Genomic DNA, 4,852 nt, shown 5'->3' on the forward strand with positions numbered 1-4,852 from the left:
CCTTGGGCAAAAGGGAGGGGTAGCTGCCCTGTGCGGCTTTATGAAACTGCACCTAGGTCCCCAGCTCTGGGGACATCTCGGCCTCTCACTGGTCAACAGAGAGGAACCTCCTTGGGCACTTGTTCTGGCTCAAGGGTGGCCAGGTAGCTGTGGTAGCTGCTCTGCTGGCCCCGCCTGCCTGGAGGCCCTGAATGGCCAGGCATCTTTTGTGGGAGAGCAGCTGGCGCCCGGCCCTTTATGTGGGGCTGTGGGAAAGTCCCCGGGCCAGCCTCTCACAGTCTCTCAAAAGCCGGGATTATCTCTCAGCCTGTAGGACACCCTCTCAAGGACCCCCTCCCCAGTAAGGTTGGGGGCAGGGACACCCCCACAGAGGGTCTGTCCACCAGGCGCTGGCCCCAGAAGCCCTCTGGCCAGGAAGTGTCCTTGAGTGGAAAGACCCTGGAGCACTTTGCCCGTCCACCCCTCACCAGCCCAGCTGCCCAGACTTAGAAATGCCCACTACAAGGCAGGGCTGCCAGGCACAGCAAAAGGGCTGGCACCCATCTGAGTCCTCTCCACCCTGTGTGCCCAAGGCAGGCCCAGGGCGAGAAGCTTGGCAGAGAGATGTGCACTTACTTAACACCTACAGCATACAGAGTGGAGTAGAATGTCCCCCTCCTAGCTCAGAGTTGGGGACATGGGAGGACCACACCTCGCTATCTGTCTGTCACTCTGGCCTTTCCCGGATCTATCAGCCAGATCCGTGCAGTCCAGAGCTCAGCTCTGGGTCACCCACCAGGAAACCGAAGGAAGAGCCTGGGGCTCAGGAATTTTGACCTCCAGCAGCTCTGATTCCAAGGACACTCTGAAGTCTCCTCTGTCCACCCTACTCTTCAGGGCACATCTGTGCTGGGACCATCAACCCCATTCCATAGATAAGAAAACTGAGGCCCAGACAGTTCAGCTTCTTTATAGTAGCAGCTCATGGGTTTGAACCCTGTGCTCACAGCTCTGTTACATACGTGGGTAGGGAAAGAGGCAAGCTTCCCTAGAGTGCCCTCCTCACACATAATGGGACACAAGAGGCTGTGAGAACTCCAGGGCACTTGAGACCAGATGTGCTGACATCCAAGGAGGTTGCCAGGGAGCTGCTGCCGCTGCCCAAGGCCTCAAAGGCAGCCTAGAGGGAGCCCCCACCCTGCCCGCCCTGAGGACTGCTCCCCAGATGGCCTCTGGGGCCGGGAGCTTGGCTCACAAAGCACAGGCAGCCCCATGGCGAATGAGTTTGTTGCCGCGCACGCGCCTTTTGTGGAGGATGAATGTCTAAGGCAGGGGGTGGGGTGTGGGAACCCACCCGGAGCGGGCCTCCCTCCCTAATTATTCCCCTGCTCTGTGTGTGTGTTGGGGGGGGGGGTGCTGCTGCCTGGAAAGAAGGCAGAACCAGCCCTAGGCACTGCCTCAGCACCCTTAGGCCCCACGACATCGCATCAGGCAGACATATGGGGCTCCACGCAATACAGAAATGCTTGGCTCCCATCTCTCATACAGAGAAAAGCAGGAAGTGGGACTGGCAGGGGCTTCTTGGGCTCCTGGAGGAACGGCTCATGACTGCCTGGGGCACCTGTGGCAAGAGCAGGAAACTCCGGGACCTACTAGGGCACTTCCAAGTCCAAGTCTCAAGATAAGAGGCTGAAAGTGGCAATTACTGCCAGATTTGGGGAGCAACTGCTCCTTTGCCCACTCTGCACGCTGAGGCCAGGCTCCAGGACAAACCCCTGGACCTGTCACATGGTGGCCACTTGTCAAAGCAGACAGGTATTGCCCTGTGGGAGATGGGCAGATGAACCTGCCTCCTCCTGAGCTGGAAGCCGCAGGAGCTGGTTTACCTCCCTCCAGGCTCTCCGTCTGTGATCCAGGTCCCAGGAGACAGACGCCCATTCACCCACTGCTGCAGGTAGTGTCAGGTGTGACCGGGGCCATGGGTGCGTGTCCTCTCTGCGGGTTATTGTGAGCCCCACACTGGGCTAGAAGCCCCCATCTCTGATAGCTGGTCCTAGCTGGTCAACTGTCAGGGTATGGTAAATGAGATGGGAACCCCAGGGCACATCAGGCCCCAAAAGGAGAGTTGATGAGGTAAAGAGTTTAACTTGGAGTTGGAGCTGGGCATCAAGAGAGACTAGAAGCCAGGCGATGGTGGGCTACAGAGGCAGGTGGATCTCTATGGGTTCAAGGCCCACCTGATCTACAGAGCAAGTTCCAGGACAGTCAGGGCTACACAAAACAAACAGAAACAAAAGGAGAAGAAGGAAGAGGAGGGCTGGGTTATGTGCCTGAGCCCCTTTCTGTAATCTCCCTGAAAGGCAGAGTCTCAAGTCTCTCTGTGTTTGCAGAGCTAGAATCCTGCCTGTCTCAAACATTACCAGCAGGGTAAGGGTCAATAGTCTGCTAACCAGCGTGCAGAGAGAAGGGACCTCCAATCGGAGTCCTAGAATCCCCACTCCAGGACTTCCTGGGGGACTCGACCTACTATAGAAGCCATCTCAGACATTGCCTGGGCACCCGACCCTAAGAGGGCCCTTGGTCTTCTGCACCATGTTCAGGTGCAACCAGTTGCCATCTCCCAAAGGCTCCCTTATTTCTTTAAAACTGATGCTCACCCCTGGATTCTGTTTCCCTCTGAAAGCATGGCATCTCCATATTTGTTTAGTGGGTCCCTGTGACCCTGAAAGTCTGGGGAGCCCCTTAAACAAAAGCCAGGCCAATCAGTACTCTGGCTGGAGAAGAGCAACAGACACTTCTAACTCACAAGACATGGGTAATCGCAACTCCAGGCCCTGGAAGAAGTGCGTGTGGCTGACTTGGGGATTGTGTGAGCAATACACCATGGACTCAGGAACCCACTTCTGTCCTTTCTGCCAGGGTGCAAGGCTTCCCTTCCTTGCCTCAACCCCTGCCCTGGGCAATCCAGGGCCTTTTCACTCTGACCTGAGCCACCATCTGGCAGCTTGGCCTTGAATTTCTCTGGGCCTTCGCTTGTCTACCTGTCCAATGGGTATGATGATGCCAGGCCTCTGGAGGTGATCCCGCTTCATGTAAACCAGCTTCATCCTCCAACAAAAGTTTCCATACCAGCCTCAGACGTAAGAGGAAGAAAGGAAGAAGCCCTTGGGGTGGGAGTGAGGGCATCTGTTCCCCAAAAGGGGCTGCCTGATAACTCTTCCCTGACCATCCACTGGTACTAAATCAAGGTAGGTATAGGAAAGAGACGAGCCAGCTGCACACAGGCAAGATTTCATTAGCTACCCTGACATTTCTACTCCATCTCCTATCTCACATCATGGAATCTTCTTGTTTGGATGTCGGTTGTTTCAGAATGTAAAGACCATTCCTGGGGGGCAATGGGCCCTGGTGCTCCGTACCCACCAGCTACCTGCCGTTGATCCCGAAACCGATGGAGGTATCCTACCATTGCCCCCACTTTGCAGATAAGAAAACTGAGACAGAAGCAGGTTTAAATGAGATGCAGTAGGCCACACCGGGGAGACACGAGGATTGAGGATGGTGTCTGGGGACATCTCTGTATCTCCCCTCCAGACTGAGAGCCAAGGGTGGGGATACTCTTGCCCATACGGGGATGGCCTCCCTCCTTGTCACCGTGCTCCTCACGCTAGGCTTCGGTTCCCACACCGTGGTGGCCACGGCAGCGCGGGAAGCGTGCCCAGCCCCGAGGCATTAGTGCCGGGGACTGCCTCTGAAAGAATGAGGGCGGCAGTGGGGGGCATGAGGAGGGTAGCTCCCAAAAGACCATCTGGCTTGACGTTATAATAGAGCAATAAAGGGCTCATCTGCCTTTCAGGAGTTGGGAAGGAGCTGCTCTCTGACACTGCGGAGTTTTCAACCAGCTTGGGACCGCGACCCCAGCACTACCCTGGCCCTCTGGGGGCTGGTGGACAGAACGTGGCCACGTGGGCCGGGTAAACGTAATCCCTTTTACTGCCTGGAGAGCATCCTCCACTCCCTGTTTTCCCACCACCACCCTCTGCTGTCCTGAGCCCTCTCCACCCCTTTAACAGACTAAGGTTGGGGCTGTAGAACCTGCTGTTGAATGAATGTGGACCGGATTGGGCTGCAGCGTGCGAGGTTCCCAGAGCCTCAGGAGTATGGGTCCCCACCTCACAGCCACCCAAATGGCTCTTAGACAGATGGAGCACTCAGCCAGCAGAAGAGGTTGGCACAGAGGAAGGGTACGGAGTAGAGCTGAGCTGCCTGAGCCACAGCAGAGTACCAGGTTTGTGACCTACAGTGTTAGACCCAACACCGGACCTACTGTGCAGAGGGGTGGCCTAGGGTCTGTGCTTCTGCAGCTCTGGAGTCTCACTTAGCTCACACACTCTCGGGCCAGGTTGGTGTGAGGGCAATAGGCAGGTAGGGAAGCCTTGTCCTCTTCATCAGGTGCCCCTGGCTTTGTACTGCCCAGTGCAGACACTGAGGCATTTGTTTGGGTACAGGTGACAGGCAGCCCCCACCACAGACACTCCTTCTGGCTGGAGCCCAGTAGAGGTCCCTCTCAGCAAGGTCCTTTTTGTGTCTGCCCACAACCTGGAGTCAATTTCTCAAGACCCAGGTGTGTAGCATGACGAATAAAAATCCAGGGACAGATATTGGGGTTCAAGCTGAAAGATCAGAGAAGCAAAGTGGTCAGCCACTAGAGAACCCTCCAGACTGAAAGAGAGCGAGTTTCTGTCTCATCCCGCCTTGTATTTCTCTCTAGTGCTGGGATTAAAGGCGTGCACCATCACTGCCCCGCCTCTACCGCTAACTAGTGTGGCTGCTAGGATGATCAAAGGTGTGTCGTTGCAAGTGCTGGGATCAA

The sequence above is a fragment of the Microtus oregoni genome, unplaced genomic scaffold (genome assembly GCF_018167655.1).
Source record: "Microtus oregoni isolate MIOR12 unplaced genomic scaffold, Mior012 000109F_ref0000275, whole genome shotgun sequence".
NCBI lineage: Eukaryota > Metazoa > Chordata > Mammalia > Rodentia > Cricetidae > Microtus > Microtus oregoni.